Consider the following 23,503-nt stretch of genomic DNA (forward strand, 5'->3'; position numbering starts at 1 on the left):
AGTGAGGCCACTTGACCCTGAGGAGTCTTGGATTTGTCACTAATGGCCTACAGGTATTATTTTCATACCACACAGTGACTTCCAGATGACTCTCTCTAGACTCCCAAGGTTTTCCCCAGATGCCTTGCACGGTGATACCTAAAATGTTGGCGAGAACCCTAAAATGGCACACAGGTGGTACAGATGCATTTAACCGAACAAGTAAATCCCCAAGAATCACTCCCCCATGTAAGAAATGAATACTTTAGTTGAATTGTAAAATCTGCAGAGACACCTCCAGAACTCATACCCCAAATCTAGTCATGGCACCTGTGTGGGAGAGTCCTACCTTTATTAAAACAAGAAGGACAACTTTCTCAGACTAATTCTAAACCGCTATAGAGTGGTCCTTTAGGTCTGGCTGCCAATGCCCAGATCAGGATCTTATGTGTCCTGGTGTGGAAGAAAAAAACCTTGAACTTGGAACTAGACAGACATGGGTTCAATTCTTGCCTTGACCACTTACTAGCTGCCCTTGAACAAGTCTTTGAATCTCTCAGCTTCATTTCCCTTATATTTAAAATGGAGATAATTATATCTCACCAGGGCAATAGTCAGAATCAGAATCAAATTGAAAAAGAAAGTACATTTAATGTGCTACATAAATTGTAAGGCTCTATAAAAATGTAAGGGGTTTTTACTAGTAGTACTAGTCTTTCCTCTTGAAGCTACCAAATCAGATGGACTGTGTAGGTGCAGGATCTGGGCAGCGTCTTAGGCCCAGCCAGACTCGCAGCTTTTTAAATGCATGAAATATTTTAAGGCAGTAATTATAAAAGTCTCCTTCCATCAGAGCAATGACATGCATCTATTCTGGCCACTTCTCTTTTAACTCCTTACCTAATGTGGTCAGAGACCAAAGAAGCAAATGCTCTCCTAAAGCGTATGCAGGTTGCGTGGTGCACAAGGGCTCCTGGGAGCTCATGGGGCTGAAAGCAGTCAAGATTCCACTTGCTAAGCCACAGACCCACCCCCTTTGCAGCCAAGTCCACCCAGAGGGGACACTTTTTTCCTAATCCTCACCAATGTGCTAGTTGAACCAGTAGTGGCCCTGAATCTGAGCATCTTTTGACGGCTTAGATGTCTCTGTGTCTTCTCCCAGCCAGAGAAGCCTGACATATTCCAACCCAGTGAAGCTCAAGTTTTACGCCAACATCCAAACTTTCAAGTAAACAGACTCCCTGTAGGGGCTGGTTGTTGAATGAAGAAAAGGAAATAACCACAGACACAGAGACTTCAGATGGAAAGATACTTTAGAGATGAGCCAGCCCCTCTCCCTCTCACTCCACAGATGAGCAAACCAAGGTTCAGGGAGGGAAGTGTGTGCCCGGGTCAACAGCTGGTTAATGGAGGGACCAGAATCCAAGTTCAGGAATAGCGAACACTCTCTGGACTTTCTATCACCTGGACCTTCTGTGCCTCACACACAGGGACACACGCAGGCACTCAAGTGCTGGCAGAGAGGAAAAGCAAGAAGATTCTACTTGAAGGCTGAATCTTCCCCGAGTGGTCTCTGGGGATAACCCAGAGCAGACCTTCAGGAGATGTGGGCAGATCTCCTCCTTTAAAACAATCTCCATACCACACCCATCCCTTCTGTTTCCTCGATGTCAATCCTTAAACTGTTCTCCAGAATTCCCAGAGATCCCTCAAGAAGGAAAAGAGCATTGGGTGCCTTAATGAACTAAAGCCTGTTTAGTGTTTCATGAAACTTATCATGAAGACTGTTTCCAGACCAGTGGGTGGGTCAGCATTACACATCAAATATGATATTCAACTGACCATTCGATAAGAAAGGCTCTAAGCGAATCACAGGAGCTCGTGAGACTTATCACAGGCACAGTGAGAGATAAAATCGTGACAGATAGACTTTCCCTCTCCAAGCAGCAAAAGGAAAATCTACAGCAAATTTTTGGATGGGCAATCCCCAGGGCCATCGACCAGCTCAGGTTTCTGACATTTCTCCCACATCGGCCCGAGCCATCTGAACAGAGCACCACCTGGGGACGTCAGTGGCCCCTTAGTGGAGACCGGGCAAGGGTAGCTGAGTTCCAAAACGAACTTCACACAAACACAAGATTCCTTTCTTAGGGCAGCTCCCAAGGGGCTTATGGCAGTGTCCGAACCGAATCCTGGCCCTGGGAAGAGACTTCCTCCCACGTCTGTAAGCAAACTGCTCCATGGAATTTGTTGCTAAGAAATGAAGGAAAACCAAATCATAGCCGTGTTTCTTGGTCAAAATTGAAGATTGTGTTTGTAAGTCATTGCAGACTTGCCCTTGCTCTTGACTGTCTATAACTCCTTCCTGTTAGGTTGTTTTTCAGTAGACTTTTATTCTCCTCAGATACAATCCTAATTTCAAGCCGGACAGGCTTAAGTAAAGCCCATCAGCAATTTCTTTTCGTTTTCCAGGCAAGTCATAAGAGAAAACTGGCAGAAGAGAAGGGGGAAAAAAATGTTATAGCAATAAGGATAGTTGTATGTTATAGTTCTTTTAGTCTTCAAATTGTCCTGAGAAGGAAAAGCTGGGGGTACACAGGTTTAGAGATGTGTATGGAGGCTGGGGGTTGGGGACAGAGAAAGAGGCAGAGGAAACTGGGACATTCAATTAGCTTTACTGTTAATGGGAACAGAATGGCACACGGTGCACATGCTGGGTCTTAACCTAAATGAGGTGTGACCGCGGCCACCTTAAATAAGAGAAGAGAAAAGCTGCATGCGAGTCCGGAGCCTGCTTTTCCCACCCCAACCCAAGGAAGATCCTGAGGCTGTGTCCTTTCTAGGTTTATAATCTTAGGTTCCTATGCAGCTCCACCAATGGGACAAGGTGCCGGCTTTCAAAAGCCCTTCTGCTGTAAAAGTCCCACCGTAGCCTGACGTGCCAGAGAGCCACTCAGGCACACGGGCCCGAAATCACCCAGGAACTAATGCTGGGGTCAAAGTGACCTTCCCAGTGATCAGGGACCGGGAGCAAACAAATGTCCATCCAACTTTTCTTGCTCCCATGAATCTGTTAGTGTGCACACTAGGCTCTCCATAGCTATTTGCTGAATAGTGGTGCTAAGAATTTGAGGCACACAAAAATGACAGCCACTGCTGCCTCCCAGCCACCCACCAGGTTGCCGAGCACATCACAGTGGTTTACTCAACATGATGCTGGGCAGAAGCGGCGAGGCTGGAAGAGAACACACCACTCTCAGGGCCAGCCCTGCAGACCTACCCCATCTGTCAGACTCCTTTCTTGCAAGTGACTGGTGGCTCCCACCCTCCCCTCCCTCACTCCGCCTTCCATTCCTGACCTGAAACATCCCCCTGCTCCTGCCCAAGGCCCACAGTCGGCTGAATAGCAGTTGCCAGTGCAGCCTGGCCATGGCCTAGATTAAAACCTCCAGACTCATTACGTGGGTGACCCACCCCTTCCCGTAATGAGACCTCCCCTGGGAGAGGGGAGCACACTGGCACAGCGCACCACCCAGACATGACCTGCTTGCTCAGAGCTCTCCTGGTTTCCAAATTAGAAACTCAGACCCTGCCCTGTGGGATATTTGGCCCAAAGCCTTCTCTGGTTCAGGAAAACAGCAATGATGCGCCGGGTGCCTTAGGGCACTTGCTGATTTCCAACTACTGTGTTCTTTGTAGTTGTGCACGAAGACATTATTGACCCCTCTGAGGAAAGAGCTGATTTTTACTGTGTTTTCAATGGATGGATGGCACAGGTTTCCACGGCTGGATGTGGAAAGAATATCTCATTTCCAGACAGAGATACTGCATTTCCCCCTCCCCGTCTGGGACAAGAGGAAGGGATACAGTCACAGAGCATGTGACACACAGGGAAGAAGGTCTGATGCTCCTGACTGACATTTTCCAGGAATGAGTCTTCAGTGGTTTAAAAAATATTATTCCTTCAATAAGGAATACTTCAACCACTGAGGTATGTGGTCATTCGACATTTGGTATTGGAGTGAATGAATAAATACCCACTAAAAAGATAATCAGTGACGTTATACTTCTCAAACCATTAATAATGGAAACCACACCATTCTTTTCCATTTAACCATCAATCAGCTTTCAAGAAATTTTGTGTTATCTCCTCCCACTTTTTTTATTGAGGTGAAATTCACATTACATAAAATTAACCATTTTACTGTGAAAAATTCAGTGGCATCTAGTACATTCATGATGCTGTAGAACCACCACCTCTATCTACTTCCAAAATACTTTCATCGTTGCAAAATAAACCCCCATGGCCAGTAAGCAGTTACCTCCTATTGCTCCCTCTTCCCAGCCCGTGGCAACTACCACATTTATGGATTTATCTATTCTGACATTTCTTATAAATGGAGCCATACAATGCCCTTGTGTGTCTGGCTTCTTTCATTTAGCATAATGTTTTCAAGGTTCATTCATGTTTTAGCATTTATTGGTGCTTCGTGCTTTTTCATGGCTGAATAATATTCCATCGTGTGTATGTACCACCATTTGGTTACCTATTCATTTGTTGACAGACACTTGGGTTGTTTCTACCTTTCGGCTATTGTGGATAGTGCTACTGTGAACAGGCAGGAACAAGGATTTGTCTGAGTACCTATTTTCAATTGTTTTGGGTAGATACCCAGCAGTGGAATTGCTGGATCATAGGGTAACTCTATGTTTAACTTTTTGAGGAACGACCAAACTGTTTTCTCTTCTCCCACATTTTAATCAACATATTTATAAATTCACTTTCCTTTCTTGAGGATAAAGTGCATAGTAAGTGGCATGCTTTCCCATGCCTGGTCCCTTATTTCTTGCCTTTAATCTTATGCTTTAAGGAAAGATATTAAACCTGGCTTCTTGTGGTCCTAGAGATGCAGAGTTATTTGGATGCTTGAGATAGATAATATTTGGGTAAACTATAAATCCTTCTTGGTGTAGCTGGGTAGTAAGCAACAGATAACACCAGCAACATTTATGGAGGACCTTATGTGTGCCGGGCACTGCATTAAGAAAGTCACATACTTCTCACTTAACCCTCATGACAGTTCAACTATGATACCTATATTACAGAAGAGGAAAACTAAGGTTTCTACCAAGAGCAAAGTTCTCTTCCTCTGGCTCCAGAGTATTATCTGTAAGCCTCTCCTACAAAGAAATTCTGCAGCTGCCACCAATGATGAATCAGAAGCTGTTCAATATCTTGGGAGCTTACAGTCTACTTTGGTGGATGGATAAAGAGGCAATTATAATACAGTGTCATCAATGTTATGACAGGTGTCACAACAGGGAGGAAGTGCACTTAGCCCGGCTCTAGGTGACAGACTTACCAGAGGAGACAAAATCTAAGTCAAAGTTGTTATTTCATTTATAAATAAATGAGCCTTTGTGCCCCTTGGTAAGGCTTGACCCTCCCCCAACCTCCCTTTGGCAACACCACCTCATCATTCCCAGAGCCCAGTCACACTGGCACACAGTAGCTGCTCATTAAACACAGGTTAATAAACACGTGTGCTTCTGCCGATGGAACTTCCAGCCCCTGTCACACTGCTACGGAACTCCAATGCCTGGAACTCAACTCATATGCTTTTCTCAAAAAAGCTGTGGCCCAGGCATGAGGGGAAGGAAGTTAGAAAAAGCCTAGAAGGGCTTCTGTTGTTCTCTCTACATCTGAACAGGCTTGCGTACACGAGAAGACAAGAGAAGAGGGGGAAGAAGGGTGGGGAGACGGGGGGGACTGTGAAGACATCTCCCCACACCCAGGTGAGGAGTCTGCAGAGGTGCCTGGGATCCTGAAGCAGAACTGGAATGAACTGCTAAACCACTTTACCAAACTGTACGTTCTCCATTTCATCTCAAGGTTGTGTTGTTACTTCAAGACTCCTAGCTCATGGCTATCCGGTATCTGGGGCAATTCACCTCACCAGCAGGGACAAGAATCAGTAGCCTCATAGAAAGGTCTAGACTCTCCCCAGTTGATAATCCTCACTCCTCTTTCTCAGGGGTTTTCAGTGAGACTGGTTCACGTTCAGCACCACTCTACAAAAGGAGAACTGTAAAAACTCTTAGGAGCCCTGCTGGCCTTGCTTTAGAAGGCAGGAGCTGTCCCAGCGTGGCTCTGGCTGCATTTTATTCATACACATTTCTTAAATTTCTTTGTGTGTGCCAGACGCTGTACTGGAGGCCGTGGGGAATTTAAAAAACAAAGACAGGCACAGATCCCACCTGCAGGGGCCTACTGCCTATGCCTAGGAACCTGCCAGCACTTAGCTGTAGTCCTGCTCCCTCACCCAGAGGTGGAAGAAACAGCCTCCCCCCTGGGATTAGAGTCTGTCCTGGGATCTCTGCTTGCTGGTGCCACCCTCTCTTCACCCACCACCCAGGCTCTGTGTGATGTGACTCTCAGCATCCCTGACACCTGCTTCATCCCTGCTCAGCCAGCTCCCCAGGCTCTGAGCAACTTACCTAAGCCATAAGCTGCTGCTTTGGGTTCCTACCCCAACTGTGAAAGCAAGGCCTTCTTGTTCTGCACAGGCCCCAGTCCTGGTCCCCATTCACTGCTGTAACCCTACCCTGTTAGAGCACCCGTGACCTGGTCCTGCAGAGGCCAATGCAAAGCTTGTGGAGATATGAGGGCTCAGTCTCCCAGGAATGAAAATGTGGGCACCCCGGCCTGCAGGAGGTAATATACAGCCTCACAAAGGCACTCTCAACTCTGGGTCTTTTCCATCCCATAACCATTCAGTCAGTTCACTAATCAAATGGACAAGCATTTATTGAGCATCTACTATGTGCCAACAATGAACTAGGCATGGGGGATTCCTAGAGGAAAAACCTCTCAAACAGTCTATAGTCAAGTGGGAAAGCAGACATGAACAGCATCTGTACCATAAGAATACAATAGTAAGACAACACAAGTATCCAACAGTATCTTTCACCCATTGTCAAGGAGGTAATGTAGGAGAGAGGGACAGAAATGTTCAACCATGATGATCTCTATGTAACCCATGATTGCAGAAAAAGCCCAAGGCCACTAAATTTTCCTTTCTCTTCCCCTATCTGGTGGGGGCAGTACAGTACACAGGTCAATTTCTGGTGCAGTTCTACAGGCCAGAGCATTCCTCACTGGCTCTGCCTGAGATAACCAAAGCGTCTTGCCATGCTACAAACAGCAGTCGTCAATCACTGTGGTCCCTTCTGCATCCTTGAGCTCCCCACCGCTGGATCATAGCAGGGCTCACGAGCTCAACACCCACGAGGCCTGACAGATAAAGCTAACATTTATAGAACACTTACTCTGTGCCATGTGCTGCTTTAACAACATGTTACAGACGATTTAACTCATCTGATTTCCACAACAATTCAATGACAGGATCTCTTCTGATTCTTCTTTTATATTTGAGGAAACTGAGGCACCGAGGGGTAAAGGGACTTTCCAAGGTCAGACAGCTAGTGAATGCGGGAGGGGCAACCTTTGACCCAAGCTGATCCGCCCGAAAGAGTAACACAGGCGGTGCGGGAATACGGGCAGGACCAGCTGTGCTGGAAGCTGTGGTTCAAACAACCTCTCTTCACTGGTCACGTCTACCTCAGGGGCTTCCAGCTTGCAACGTGTGGTCTAGCTTTGCCCTTCTTGCACAAAAATCTCATTTGATTTCTACCAACCTTGGGCTAAATGTTACCAGTATTATTACATGGGTAGGCTAAGTGTGTGTGTGTGTGTGTGTGTGTGTGTGTGTGTGTGTTTGTATGAGAGAGAGAGAGAGAGAGAGAGAGAGATCCCTTTGAACTTGTGCCAACTGGAACCGGCTTTGGTTACCTTTGTAGCCCCAGATTTGAATTCAGGATTATCACCAAATTTAAGAACATACAAAGGAATAAAGCGTGTTTGGAGTTGAGAGGGAAGGAGGCAGAAAACTCACTATCCACTCAAATTTTCTTACACAATAATCTGCTTTCATGGTTAAACATGAAAAACATCCCCTGAAGGTCCTTGGCCCAGCGTATCATCAGTTATCCCCTGCCCTGTCCCTGAACATTCAAGTCATAATAAGTAAGAAGGTAAGGAGGGAGAGAAGGTCTCCCAGTAGCAGCCCTTCTCGTCAGGCCACTGGAATGCCATGGATTAGAGCAGCTGGCTGGGAGAGGGCCAAGCAGGAGTGAGCTGCTTGTTGCCATGGTAACGATGGGAGATTCAAAGTCCCCAGATATTGGCCCGATGCCTAGGCCACCTTGATTGGATTCCTTCTCTGAGCCAGCTGTGCTTCCTTGAGCAGTCTGGAATCTCTTCATTCTCACCCTCACTGCATTTGATCGTTCCATTCTCGCTGCAGGTGCCAACTCAAATCACAGCCTCCTTGAAGCCTTGCCTGGATTCCTCAATGGAATTAACAGCTTCCTCTGTGCTGCTCCCATAACCATTTGTTGGCATAAGTGTCCCCTGGGACACTTAACTAGTCACGCTTCATAGTTCCCCCGTGCTCATCCATTTCCCAAACAAAAAATAAATTCCTTGACTCCACAGTCTACATCTTTAGTTCAGTTTGGAATCCCTTACCCAGGTAGTTGGCAGGTTTCTACATCTTGTTAGGCAGCATCAGCTGGGAGAGCCCTAGAAAAGAGAGAAGTTCCTTGCGCACATAGTAGGTTCTCAACTAATGTGCACAGAATTGAATTGTGCGCTGCTGTGCCGCAGAGAGGGGAGAGGGCGGTTCCTGGCCTCCTTGGACTCAATTGTGTCAACAACCCAGGTTCAGGGAAGGAAGAAAAAAGCCAGCAAAGAGTTCCTCCCTCTGGAAAAAAAACAGGGAGAGCTTTTTGCAGTAATGACAGTGAGACAGTGAGATGCTGAATGCTACACACACATTCTCTACTCAGTCAGCTTGGCATCTGAAAATTACCAAATGGAATGCTATCAATTCATGACACCAAGATATGTTAGGAACACAGCCAATCGGGGCTTTCCAAAAACGTGGCGATAACCTCACTTTCAAGTGATATAATCATAATATTCAGTATGGCACCCCGTGAGGCAAAGGCCCATATCCATTTGAGGCCAGTGATCTTTGGAAGTCAGGTCTCACTGCTGTCATCTCTGTTTCTTGGCACTGACAGCCTCACTGGAGATTCAAAGGTAGCCAGTCCCCAAAAGAGGCCTGCAGAGTGCGCTTGCAGTCTGGAATGCCCCAGAATATCTGGCATCTGAGCACACTCTGAGCCCAAGCTGAATGAATTCTCCAAACCCAGAATACTGAAATTCCAATTGGTAGATTTCTTCTTTTCCTGAGTATCTTCTATCTGGCCACAATGCTGGGTGAGAACCCAGAAACCAGGGTAGCAGAGTGGAATGAGCACTGCATATCTAGGGGTAGAACTGCCCCATCTTCCACGATCAGCTGTGAGACCTTGGGCAACTCATTTAATTTCAGTGAACCTCAGTTTCCTCGTCTCTAAGTATGGTCATTCATTAATTCAGCAAATACTTTCCAAGAACAAAACAGGTCCCTGGATGCCCTACTGGGAATAGATTCTGTCTAGAATGGAAGAAAGATGATTAAACAAAATGAACCTAAAGTGGGTTGAGGGCTATGGTAATAGTATAGGGACAGTGATGGGGCACAGGACAGGGGCTCTAAACATAATGAGGTCACAGAAAGTTTCCCAAGGGGGATATTTCAGCAGGGACTAAATGCATAGAGACCAGGAGTGGGATTGGGATGGGATTGGGAGAGAGTTGGGGGTTTCAGATAAAGAAGCTTCCATGAGGCCCTAAAGCAGGAGAGACCACAAATCTCAGGGAGTCTGAGAAATGGAAGGCTTTGTAAACTGGAAAAGTGACTGGTTGCCATTGTTTGCTCCTCTCTTGCTGCTTTTTAGGAGTGAGTGGAGTAAGGAGAGTATCACTCTGGGAAATGGGAAAACTAGGACCCAGTCTGCCCTTGGCCACTGACCAGCTTTGCAATTTTAAACAAATTTTGAACACCCATTTCTGTTCTTTAGTTTATTCATCTGTGAAATAGGGCAAGAAATCCCTTCCCTCCTCACATTACAGTGGATTTGATGAAGAAATGTTTGCAGAAGCTGCTAAAAAATTAAAACGAGTTATTAAGTGCAGGGTCTTTGCTAGGACTTTCCCCGATCATAAATAAACGCAAGCCCATTCAGGCTGGAGAAGTGATTGCATCAGGGTTTTTTTGCCCCCTGCCTCCCTTCCCAAGGGATCAGGAGATAAATAGCAGGTTCCTTCGGATTGGTTTGGTCATATGTCATTTCAGTTCATAATCCGATTTTGTCTAAGGGAGAAAGTGCGCTATTAATAAAAGGGTTTTTTTTTTTAATTGTAAGATTTGTGATTACTGAGCCTGGCTAGTTAGGGCAGACTGCCCATGAGCCCAGGGTGGGGCTTAATCCTGCTCTGGCCAAGGCATACTTCGAATTACAAGAGGGACCAGGTAAGAGAATGTAGCCTCTGAAACATTGATACTGCTACCTGTCTTCTGCTCGCCAACTTTCAGGGCTTCCCTGGGGCCCATTACTGTACAGCAAACCTATGTTGAGCCTTCCCAGCCCCCTGAAATCTCACCAGCCTTGCCGGTATCACCTCATTTCCCACTCTTCCTCAGGAGGTTTCTTCACTGCCTTCGCAGTCTCAAACTCTGTATGTGCTGGCCTCTGGACCTCTACTCTTGCTTTCCCATACTACCCAGCTCAGCCCAGCTTCCCTTCTCCCACCCAAATGTCCAACCCTCCACGTGATAACACCCAGCACAGGGGAGGGGGGGGGCGGCACCCAGCCTCCATCTCCTCCAGGCAGCCTCTCCCTTAAAACCTAAGCCAGGCTTCCCTGGTGGCACAGTGGTTAAGAATCCGCCTGCCAAGCAGGGGACACGGGTTCGAGCCCTGGTCCAGGAAGATTCCACATGCCATGGAGCAACCAAGCCCGTGTGCCACAACTACTGAGCCTGTGCTCTAGAGCCCGTGAGCCACAACTACTGAGCCCGTGAGCCACAACTACTGAAGCCCACGCGCCTAGAGCCCATGCTCCGCACCAAGAGCAGCCACTGCAATGAGAAGCCCGCGCACTGCAACGAAGAGTAGCCCCCGCTCGCCGCAACTAGAGAAAGCCCGCGCGCAGCAACGAAGACCCAACACAGCCAAAAATAAATAAAAATAAAAAATAAATTAAAAAAACAAAAACCTAAGCCAACGTCGATCCCTCTCCTTTCTAACCGTGCATGATTTTGGCACTTCCTGATATTTACCTTAGCCTTTAATTGCTTGTATTATTTTTTGAAAATTAAACTGTGAAGAGCATTATCAGTCTATAAAGAATCTCACGTATGTATTATTTGACTTTTACAACAACACTGGATGGTGAGTGGAGTCAGTGGGATTATTATCTTCCCATCTGAGGTGGGGAACCTGAGGCTTGGAGGTTTGGGGACCTGCACTGTCACCTGTCGGGACTCACCGTGTTCTAAGTTTCACTGAGAAACTCTCCTAGGATGGGAACCAGATCGTAACCTTCTTTTTCCCTCAGCACCATGTTGATCACACAACAGATAGTTATTAACTAACATTCCTTGAAATGAAATCCATAAGCAACCACCGGAAAAATCACCGGAATGGCGTATTTCACTGATGCACATCATTGCTATTAGTACTATTCGCCTCTTCGTGCATAAGGAATAGTACGCTTGCAGCATTATTTTTATTATAGTGACCCAGTAAACAACCTAAGGGAGGCGCTCACGTGTTCTATACAAATGTCCCCACCCCTGCCCCCGGGGGTCCATCAGAGGGCAGCCACTCATGCAGACTCTGCCCCCTCTGTTCACACCAAGCAGCATGGCCCCACTGCCTCCTGGCAAAGGATGGAACGTGCTTATCAGAACTTGCCTGGCAGGGTTGACATGCTGGGCTAGCCCTTGGAAATCTGGAGTCATTTGGGCACGTGGAGGATCCAGGTTGCCCAGAACCGCTGCAGAGCCAGGTGCAAGAGCCTCGAAGGTTGGGGTGGGGTAAGGGTGGGGTCCATCCATCCATTCTGGGTTGGAGGTAGGAAGACCTCCCAGCGTGGGAGCCAATTTTCTAAGAATTTCAGGCCACTGTGACTACCTGGCAGAACTGAGGAGTGTTGTTTGTTGCCATGTCCCTACATCTACCTGGAATAATACCAGTTATGACACTCAGTTTTGTACAGTTCCTAACAGCCTAGGAGCACATTCACAGGCACTGCTGCTTTGACACAAGGACCCTCCCTGCCAGGCAGGTACTCACTTCCAGGTGGTTGTTGACTTTGGAAAGTACCTGCATACAGTCAGACCTTCAGAACTGTACCAAAGGACTGAGAGGAAAGCCAAGCCCCTACCAGCCCTGCCCCCGATGCCCTCCGGTAGAGGCAAGAATGCTATCTGTCATTTTCTTGTGTCTCTTCCCAGATTTCCCCCATTTTGGAGATGAAGAAGCTGAGGCCCAAAGCAACTGAATGACCTTCCCGAGGACGCATACTGAGTAAGTCACTGGTGAGAATTTGAACTGGCTTCTCACACCACTATGAACTTCCCCTGCACTCCAGGCTATATTTTAGCCAAGAATTCAGCTCATGAAAATCTACAAGTGTGTAAACAAATAAAACCAGATAAATGTCAAAGCCAGAACTGGAGGCCTGGAGCTCCACAGGCTGTCCACTGAGAAGCAGAGCTGCCTACCCCTCTCAGGGCACTCCAAGCCCCTTCTCTGGCTGCTCCAAGCCAACTCCCATCTCCAGGACTCTCTCCTGCCTTCCACCGAGCAGGGGCAGGACCATACATCCTGACCGTTTTGCTCTATCAAAGTGTTCCCACCCAATGTCCTATTTCTTCAAGACCCTGATACTTTGAGGGTTGGTCTGATAACTATATATGTGTATATGTGTATGTGTGTGTGTGTGTGTGTGTGTGTGTGTGTGTGTATACATATATACATATATATATATGTACACACACACACACATTCTGGGATGCTAAGGAAAGATAAAACTTAAGGCTGGTACAGAGCCTGCAGGTGGTCCAGGCCTGAGGCCACAGGTAGAGAGCTGGGAGACAAGATCAGAATTCCCTGGCCTTTCCCACCATCCCCCCACCTCCCAGTGGCCCCATGTGCTTTCCAGAGAGTCTTTCCTAAAGCTTTGAGGCCTCCAGGCAAGAATGGAGCAGGGGTGGTAGATGGGGAGGAGTGACGGGGTGGGGCTAAGGGAAGAGCGAGTGTGTGAGTGTGTGTGTGTGTGCGCGCGCGCGTGCGCACACTTTGGTATCTATGGGGAACTCCCCTAGCCCAGTCTCCAGCAGTTTCTTCCATCCATACTCCCAAATCACTCATGGGCAATACCTGCAGCCTCCTTTGGGAAGGTCATTTCAGGGGTGGAGAGGAAGATAAGATATTTGGGGGCAAAGGCAGGCAAGTTGAGGGCATCAGGGATGAGGTGAAGCCAGTGGCAGTTGCAGAATTTCTCTAGAACAGGGTCTTACAGGTAACAGTCTATTTGCACAGAAGCACCTAAAGCTGCATTTGATGAGACTGAGCAAATATCATCTGTATCAAAGAAATAGGGTACTGGGGCTTCCCTGGTGGCGCAGTGGTTGAGAGTCCACCTGCCGATGCAGGGGACGCGGGTTCGTGCCCTGGTCCGGGAAGATCCCACATGCCGCGGAGCAGCTGGGCCCGTGAGCCATGGCCGCTGAGCCTGCGCGTCCGGAGCCTGTGCTCCGCGACAGGAGAGGCCACAGCAGTGAGAGGCCCGCGTACCGCAAAAAAAGAAACAGGGTACTGAGGCAAAAAGGGGGTGCTACTTGCCTGAGTGGGGGCTCGATAAATATTTTAGCACACTCATATATGTCCTCTGCATTCACCAACAGTTATTTATCAAAACTGTAAAAAAAAAAAAAACCATCTACATGCAACGTTAGGGATACAGATGTAAATGTATACACACAGAAAGTGAAGGTTCATTCTCCAGCAACATCAACTCTGTGCTACCCGCCCTCTGGACGGAGCCTGTGACCCGAAGTCTGATGAACCTGAAATATTCCACACTGTGCATTCCGCAGGGGTGAGTTATGATTGGAATGAGAATATTTCTGCTCACTCCATGATTTGGCCTTTATATTTTAAGCCTTAATATTGCAGTAAGGTAGCTTTCGGCTTTTAATTGCGCTGAGCTTTTGTTAACATTAAATGAAGGGAGGAAATGGAAAGGAAAATAAAATTGTATCTGTATTGCTTTTGAGTTGCATAATTGTATATTTTTGCCACCCCATTAGTTTTCAACTATTCCAGCCCATAAACCTCTCCCCTGCCACCACCGAGGAAAATAAGTCAGTCATTCGGTTATCACTGCAAAGTTTGCCAAATTCTCAGTTCTCTTCTCTAATATTAAAGAGAATGATGCACCTTTAAATTGAGTCTATTTTTTAATTACCACCTGTGGGAGACCCTGAATCACACAAGTGCTTGGTCATCTTCTTGCTTTTTAAAAAAACACACCTTCCTTCTAAGCAGATATGACATTGGAAGACTTAAACATCAGTTACTGGAGTCAGCCACAAACTGTCCCCTTTATTTGGGGACCAGAGAAGGCACCACCCCTCCCCGACTGCTTCTAACTCGAAGATGACCTCAGAGCCTCAACTCACACTTTCCAAAAGTAAAACTTGCCTCAGTGCTTTACCACACCTATGAAAATTGGCTCCAAAATCTTTTACCAAATAGTTTCGAAGAGTGAAAATAAGAACAGTATAACCCAGGTATGTCCCTGTAACCATGACTACAGGTTTTATTAGCACTAATACCAGGATGTGGTCAGACTGGATATATACAGACGGCAAACACAAGCCTGAGTGGTGTCAGAGTGTGTGCCCGCAAACTTTCCAAATTGAAAACGTAGCCCTTAATGACTATGATTCATAAAGGACCTGGGGCGGGTGGAGGTGGGGATGGTGGCAGTGGGTCAGAGGGAGGAGAAGGTTTAGGGCAGAGGGCTGCATCAGTAAGAGAAGTCAGCGTTCTAATTTTAGCTGTAATTCAGCTTTAACACGATCCTCTAATATGCCACTGCTTGCATTTAGATTGCAATTTTCCCTTCTCGATGTTTTCTCACAGGTCTTGTCTGTTCTTCACAACAATCTTGAGAGATAACTGAGATGGCTAATAGCCTCACTTCTCAAATGAGAAAAGGGCTCGGGAAGCTTAACTGATTTGCCCAAGGTCAGAGGCTTGGAGGACAACTGAACCGGGACTAGAACTGGGTCCTCTTAATATTCTTTCCACTGCACCCCTCTGCCAGCCTTTTGTATTCTGCTTGGGACATTATGATATGCATTAATTCCTCTTGCAAACATCCCTCATCCTTATTATTTGTCTAATTAGCCAGAGACCAGGATCAATCCATTAAACTGGAGGTGACAACTGGAAAGTAAGGCTTGCCCTTTGTCTTTTGTCCTCATCTCTTTTTCAAGCCCCCTGCGTGGTTCTCCCCTTCATGGACGACAGCACAAAGAATAGGTAATGTCGTCCCTATTCCGGAGGGAGGGTGTGGTCCAGGGGCTACAGGCTTAATATGCCTCCAGGGACCAGGCAGGTGTCAGGACTGGGTGAAGCCGGCAGGGTGGGGACTGGGGTACAGGTTGGGGGAACATCGGTCCTTCTAAAGCTCCAGCAGATTATAGCTATGTGGGAGGTTAGTGTGACCAAATTTTATGACTCGCTAAAGATTGAGAATTTTATATGAAATCAGAGGAGAAAAAAAAAAAAGGGAAAATAGAAGTGCCTATGGGTTGGATATAGCTCCTGGGCTACCAGTGAGTACTCTCAAGAGTTTTATGCCTTTGGGTCCCCAGCACCCACTGTCATACGTGACATATTGCCCTTCTTTTCTTGTATTTTTGGTCCTATTAAAATGTGAGCTCCTTGAGGTCACAGAAGGTGTTTTAGTCCATCAAGAGTATATCCATAGGGTGTGGCACATGTGGCAGGCTATCAAATGCTTGACAGATGAATGATTGGTGAATACCCCTCCGTCCTAGAAGAGAGAAGTCCTCAGCGTCTGTCCAGAGAATGGCAGCTCTAGAGCATAGCAGTTACAGCAGGGTCTTTTGCACTTTAGTAGCTCTATGGCCTTGGGCAAATTACTTAGTCTCTGATAGGCTCGGTTTCCTCATCTGTATAATGGGGATTAAAAGACCCGCCTCCGGAACTGCTGAAGGAGGCAATGTCTGTAGAGCCTTGATTACACATGCAGAGTTGCACACTTAGTAAGAACACAACAAATGGTGGCTTTTGGATTCAACAGATCATTCCCTGTTCCTGTGAAAGGTGATAAGATACTATGCCAAGCCTCTGTTTTTGAGGCTTTGGCCTCCTGAGGTATCTATGTCAAAAGAGGCCAGTCAAAGGAAAACAAGTGAGCATTCTAGCTGAAATGAAGAGAAGAAAGTTGATAGTGATGGACACAACAAGGCATCCCTAAGAAACTAGATCCTGGAGGTCAGGAGGGCTGAAAGAGGGGCAGCAGCTGAGAATGAATGGAAATAAAATTAGCAAGAAAGCAGGGGGAAGGCAAATGAGTCTGCCCTGATTCCTAGGATTGGCTGACTCACTCCCACCGGTTCACAGAAAAGTTGATCAGACTCTGCTTATGAATTCTGTAATGAATGGATGCTTTTGTCTTTCACACAATATGAGTAGTATAATAACAAATAGGGTGTTATATGGTTTTCAAGGCAATTTTAAGGCCCCCACTGTGTAAAGTATACTTAGCCTACACACTTTACACACATTGTCTTTACACGCGTCATTCACTCACTCACGCACTCATTCATTCATTCATCCATTCAACCAATACTTATTGCCAGCCCACTTTCTGCCAGACACTGTTCTGGGGAGAAAGAATAAAATGATGTAGCACAGTGGAAAAAACACCTCGCCCTCAGAGAAGTGTGCTCATATCTCTGTTTACAGAAGAGAAAACTAAACTCAAGGTGCTTAAGTGGGTGTTGCCCAGACTCCACGCCAGTGTTAGCGAAGGAGGCAAAATTCTTTTTTTTTTTTTTTTTGAGGGATAACTTTGTTTTATTTTGTTTTCATCTTACTATATCATTTTTTTAACATCTTTAATGGAGTATAATTGCTTTACAATGGTGTGTTAGTTTCTGCTTTATAACAAAGTGAATCAGCTATATGTATACATATATCCCCAAGGAGGCAAAACTCTTGGTGCATGTTTTCTGGTTTAGGAGAAAAATCAGGAAGTTATCATGATGATCTAGGGACATAAACATGAGGAAGTCTGTAACTTGCTAACAGGCTGGGGGTATTGCATTAGATCACATTTAGCACAGCTGGAATTTTCAGAGTATCGGAGAGACACGATTTTTAGTGTTTAATCCTAAGAGTGACTGAAAGCGACTAATTATTGTCAGAGTCTATGACATGGACCCTTTGGAGACAATGTAACTAGGGAAGAGGATGGAGAAGAGAGAGGGAAGAGGGTGGGAGAAAGAGTAAAGGAGAATAAAGTGTCTAGACATGTTAGGCCATCCATAAGAGAAAGTCAAAGAAAGCCTGGATGAAAACCCTTTTAAACTCCTTTAATTGTTCTTAAATTATTCTCTAATTATTTTCCCCACATCATCTTTGAGTAGAGAGAAGGTGTCGTTTTCCTCCTCTGTATTTCCTAGCATAGCTTAATTAATACTTGATTGATTGAAAGATTGACTCATTTGAACCTGGAGTGAAATGGAGCTTTTTAATTTTCTTTCTGCTGAACCTGAAATAGAGCATATAGTAATTAGGAAAGGATCCCTTGTTATCAGAAAGTCCCAGCCACAATGAGCTCTCTGTAACTGAGCAAAAGGAAGGTAGATGATTATTTAGGAGTTGATAAAGCACACTCCCCACTCCCTTCTGCTTTCAGTGATATGGGAGTTTCTTGATGATTATTTCCTCCTTAAATGAGTTACTTGGCTGGAAGATCCGCCAAGGATGATGGGCTAAATGGTGGATAATTGTCATCAAAGTCTGGCCACAGATGTGACTGATGGCCTCTTTTCTATGCCTTTCATTGCCCCTGCTCTCTCTCCAATGACCTCGGTTGACTAATTTACATTTTTTTTCAAGATCTCTTTTCTTTTAGGACCCTTGGGTTAACCAGCATGACTTCATTCATTCATTCAGGGACATTCCCGACTCTGAGTATCTACACAGAATAAGACAGGCAAGGGCCCAGTTCTCACTGAACTTATTTTCCAGAGCAGGAAGAGAGTCCATAAATGCATACACTACAGTGACAAGAGCATCACGTGTGACTCCGAAACTTTAGAGTGGGAAGAACTACCAAGGCCATAAGACAGGATGGTGTGCTAGAGGTTGATGGGGGCTAGGCTTCTTAGATGACTTGGTCAAGAAAGGCTTCGTGTTGAGGTAACATCTGTGGTTACAAGTGAGTGGAAATGCCTTTGTGTGGAACTCTGCATGTTAGGAAGCAGTCGGCCACACCAAGATCTGAGAGAAAATGTACCAGAGGGACAAACAGGGTCCTGAGGGGTGGACAGCTCTGAAGTCAGTGTGTCCAGGGCACAGCGAGTGAGAAGGGGTTACAGGATGAGATTAGAGATGGAGGCAGAGCCAGCTGATGGAAGCACTTGTCGGGTATTTTTATTCAATACTTTCCAGGCATTGAGAAGCTGTGGGGGGGGGGAAGCGGGGGCTCGTGTGGGGAGAAGAGGCTATAAAGAGGGAAGAGTAGAATCAGAGAGCCTGGTTAGGAAGCTGTGCAGTAATCCAGGTGAGGGGTGATGGTGACCTAGCCATGAAATGGACAGAAGTGGATAGATGTGGGATATATTCTGGAGATAGAAAGGATGAGACCAGCTGAGGGGTGGGAGTGGTGTGAAGCAAGAGGGGTACATGAGTCTCCTGGGGCTACCGTGACAAAGTACCGCAGGCTGGGTGGCTTAAACAACAGAAATGTATTGCCTCACAGCTCTGGAGGCTAGAAATCTGAAATCAAGGTGTTGGCAGGGTTGGTTCCTTCTGAACCAACAGCTTTCCTTCTGAAAGCTGTGAAGGAAGGATCTGTTCCAGGCTGCTCTCCTTGGCTTGTCAACGGCCATCTTCTCTAAATGCCCCTTCATTGCCTTCCCTCTGTGCAAGTCTACCTCTATGTCCAGATTTCCCCTTTTCATAAGGAAACCAGCCATATTGGATTATGGACCCACTTTACTTAAGATGACCTCATCTTACCTAATTACATCTGCAAAAATGCTGTGTCCAACTAAGGTCATATTTTGAGATAGGGGTTAGGATTTTAACATATAAATATATCATATATATATATATATATGATTCTTTGTGCTTTTCTGTATTCTTTTAATTTTTCAAAGAAAACAAATAATTACAATGTAGTCAACAAGGGCTGTGATGGTAGGTTATTGGCTCCATGAGAGCTCAGAAGAGAAAGAAATGGATTCAGGGAGGTCTGCAGGCAGAGGACTGACAGTCACAGAAGACCTCCCAGAGGAGGCTGGAAGGACAAGGAATTTCCCTGTGAACGGACCAAGGGAAGAGGTGAGAAGACATTTCAGGCAGGTGGAACAGCACATGCCAAAGAACGGCAGTGTGAGACAGCAGGATGCTCCGGAGAATTTGAAGAAATGTGGCAACAAGGGTGGTGGTGGGAGACGAGGCTAGGGTGAGAGCAGAGACCAACAGCTCACAAGCGATTTGTCCCCCTCGCTAAGGAGTTGCGATGATCGTGCAAGTGACGAAGAGCCAAAGACAGGCTGAGCAGGGGGAGCATGACCCCATTTGGATTTTAGAAGATGAACTGAAGGAAGGAAAACTAGAGAGCAGTCTGAGGGCTTGGACAAATGCGATAACAACGAGGGTGAAGAGGAGGGTGCCTGTGCTCCTCGGGGTCCTTTCTCTGCTTCTCCAGCCTCTGCCCTCTATACTCACACCACCAGAGCTGCCTGGCTTGAACCCTGCTTCACCTCCGGCGCTCTCGGGCTCCAGCTCTCTCCTAGATTATGCCAAGCTCTTTCCCACTTCAGGCCTTCGCCCTGCTGTTCCTGCCACCTGTGCACAACTGGACCCTTGTCATCCCTCCAACCTCAGTTCAAAGTCACCTCCTCAGAGGCCATGCCAACTGTTTGCTTTATAGCCCCAACAGCATATCTTGGCTTCTTTGTTTGTGCACCTGTTTACTATCTGCCTTCTCCCTGCAGAAAGTAAGTAGCTTTACCATATCTGCATCATTTGTGACTATATATGCATTGCCTGGGAAGGAACTGACACATACTAGGAGCTCATTAAATGCATTGGCAGAAGGAAAGAAGGGAGAAAGGGAAGGAACAAAAAGACAGTTTGGTGTGGGGGAAGGCTGGAGGCTCATGTCCCACTCTGCCCAGTGATATGAGATCCACGGGGGGTGAAAAGGCTGTATCCACACCCTCATAGTGCTGCTTCTGAGTGATGCCTGTACATGTTTTAATTCTGAAATGGTTGCTTTGAAAAAGAATGATGAGTGTAGTAAGAGTCTCCTTACTACAGGAAAACTATAGAGAAAGGAGAAAATAAATGCCTTTTAAAGGAGACCTAAAGAATCAGTCATGACTCCAGAACCATCCCCAATTCTGAAAAGGCAAACAAATTCATCATTAGCTAAGAAGTCGAGGGTGTTTCTTTGGCCAGCCTATTCCTTTGGGGTCAAATAATAAGGGCACACATCTATGGCCAGGCGTGGCTCCAAGAGGCTCTACATCTACTGACTCATTTAGTCTTCACAACAGCCTACTATTATCAGCTACATTTTACGAATGACGAAAGTGAGCCCCCTGGGTTAAGTAACCTGCCCAACGTGATAGACTTAGTGAGTAGCCGCATCAGGATTCGAACCCAGGATATTTGGTCCCGGAACCGGCACTCTGAAGCACTTAGCTAAACCCCTCTTGGGTCAAAGCTGCACCACAGAAGAGATGTTAAATGTATCACATATTTGTTATAATCATTGCCAACGTTAGCTTTTTGTCACTTGTATAATGTAGGATGGGCTAATTGCTATAGCGAATAATCCTTAAATCTCAGTGGCTTCCCCCAACAAAGGTTTCTTTCTCATTCATTCCACCGTTCACTGTGGTCAGCGAGGTGCTCTGCTAGCAATCATTCAGGAACATCTTCCATCTCTGCTGTCCCAGGGTCCCTGGAGTCCTGCCCTGGGCCCTTTGCATCTGGCCAGCCAGTGAGCAAGCAGAGAGAGAATGTGGAGGCCCTTGGGAGAGATTTCAGGAGCCAAGCCCACGTTCCTTTGGCCAGAACTCAGTCACACAGCTCCAGAGGTGTCAGGGGGCTGAGAGGCATAGACTAGCCTGAGCCCAGGATGAGGACGTGGTGGGCATCTTGCCTAGTGCTGCCTCAGTAGTTACCTGTGCGGACTCCTGCAGGGGAAACCTGGTAGGAGGGGTGCTGGAAGTCAGAAGACATTGGTTCTGGCCCTGAATCCACCAGTTGTCAACTGTGTGACTTCCAGGAGGTCACAGCTTCTTTTGGTCCCAGATTCCTTATCAATAAAGTGAGGGAACCCAACCAGAGGACCCATCTCTGGATCCTTCCAGTTCAGAATGTCTACATGACAAAGCATCACCTTATTATTTTTAATAACCATGGTACCTTAATCGTTTCTGTACTGATGACCTATTTGTGCTTTTGTTCAAAATTGCAACCATAATTATAACATTGATTCTGAGGGAAAATACTACCTATTTTCTTCTAATCCTCAATATCTAGTTCCACACCATGTATGCATACTCTGGGGGGAAAGAAGGAGGATCCAATTTTGTATTTGGACTGTTTACTTGAAGCAATTAATTAAATTGGGGGAAATACAGACATCCATTTCATCATGGCTTTTTAAGTTAAGTTTTAAGTTATAAGCGTAATATTCCACTAGCAGATTATTTTCTGTAATCTGACAATTTTTGTACAAAACAGTACTTACATCTATTAGAGGGCATCTGAGCGTGCCAGGTTAGCAAGGTGAGAAACATCAAGAAAATATATATCCAGAGCAGCAGAGTTAATAACTGCTGACCGAGGTTCCACCCGCGCCCTAGCTGCCAGAGAGTCTTGGTTTCTGAAGTGTGTGATATTGTAACCACAGGGATTTTGCAAGGACTGCAGGGTAGTTTTGGGAGCTGGGACAAGGTTTGGGCAGGCAGAGTGGAGAGGCCTGGGGCTGAAAAAGAGGTTTTAAACCCTCAGGAGATGATGGCGAGAGTCAGGTAAAGCCTGTTGGATGGGATTCCTATTTTAGGAATATACCAGAGTTGGAGACCAGACAGGAGACTAGGGCTAGAAGAAGAAGAGCAGAGCACAGCCCAGAGACAGTCCTCATGTCCCTCCGCCTGACAGTTCTCTCACCGCATCCACTGGAGAACACCCAAGTCAGGTACTTATCCCACCCAACGCCACCACCCTCACCCTGGTCCCAGTGCCATTTTCCCTGAACAACTGCAGTCGTCTCCTCCCCCTCCTGCCCTTGCCAACAGTGTTCTTTATGAAACACAGATCTATTCTGTCCCCTCCTTGCTTGAAATCCCATGGCCCTTACAGTACACACCAGCCATTGACATGGCTTAGAAGGCCCTGAAGGTGTAGGGCCACCTGCCTCGAGGGCTTCACGTCACCCCACTGTCACCCCCACTCACTGCTGCTGCGTCCAGCCACACTGTCCTTTCAGGTCCCTTGCAGGAGAAGCAACAGGTCCAATTGTTCATCTGAAAAAAACACAATGAACAGATTATATCCTGTGTTTCCAGACTTTGGTGTGGGGGGACAATTTATCATGTATTAACAATTGAACTCACTGCTTTAAATTTAGAGGCACTTCATCTGAGAAGGTATTGGAGAGTTGAAAGAAAACACATCACACATATTACTTGAAAGTGCTTTAGATAAGTTTAGTCTATGTCCTCGAGAGTTTTCAGACACCCTGACCACATGTTTGCTGTTTTTGTCATTCAGATCTTAGTGAAGCCATCCCCACCCAGAGCCTGCCCTGGCTTCCCTGATGGGTATCACTCACTTTCACAGCATCCCGGGCTTCTCCTTCATAGCAACTATATACTTACACACCGGTCTGCAGGGTTCTTTGATGAGCGTTTGCTTCCCACACCAGATTTTGCACAAAAAAGGGACAAGGATTGAGCCTGCCTGCTCCTGGATACCCAGGACCCAACACAGTTCCCAGCGTGTACTAGGTGCCGCGTAAGTAGTCCCTGAAAGAATGACTGAGCAGACTCTGTCCTGGTTGTCATTTCCTTTTCACCTCTTAATCCCCTCCAGGCCAGCTTGCTTACTCCTTCCCCTGCGCCGCTCCCATGCCCTTTACACAGAGTTTGACCACAGGACGCTTGATCACGCTGTGCTTCTGCTATTTTTTTTTTTTTTTTTTTTTTTT

At 46.4% G+C, this 23,503-nt stretch overlaps 1 protein-coding gene across 1 annotated transcript in view; it reads left to right on the forward strand.

The window, feature by feature from the left end:
- The window catches only part of KIAA0040 (KIAA0040 ortholog), a 33,145-nt gene that overhangs the window by 2,726 nt on the left and 6,916 nt on the right, over window positions 1-23,503 (forward strand). Inside the window, exon 2 of the mRNA XM_029228874.1 lies at window positions 12,453-12,525. The gene's annotated coding sequence lies outside the window, so the exon portion shown is untranslated. The remainder of the gene's footprint in view (window positions 1-12,452; window positions 12,526-23,503) is intronic.

Source organism: Monodon monoceros, unplaced genomic scaffold, assembly GCF_005190385.1.
Source record: "Monodon monoceros isolate NGI ecotype Baffin Bay Population unplaced genomic scaffold, NGI_Narwhal_1 Super_Scaffold_18, whole genome shotgun sequence".
Lineage (NCBI taxonomy): Eukaryota > Metazoa > Chordata > Mammalia > Artiodactyla > Monodontidae > Monodon > Monodon monoceros.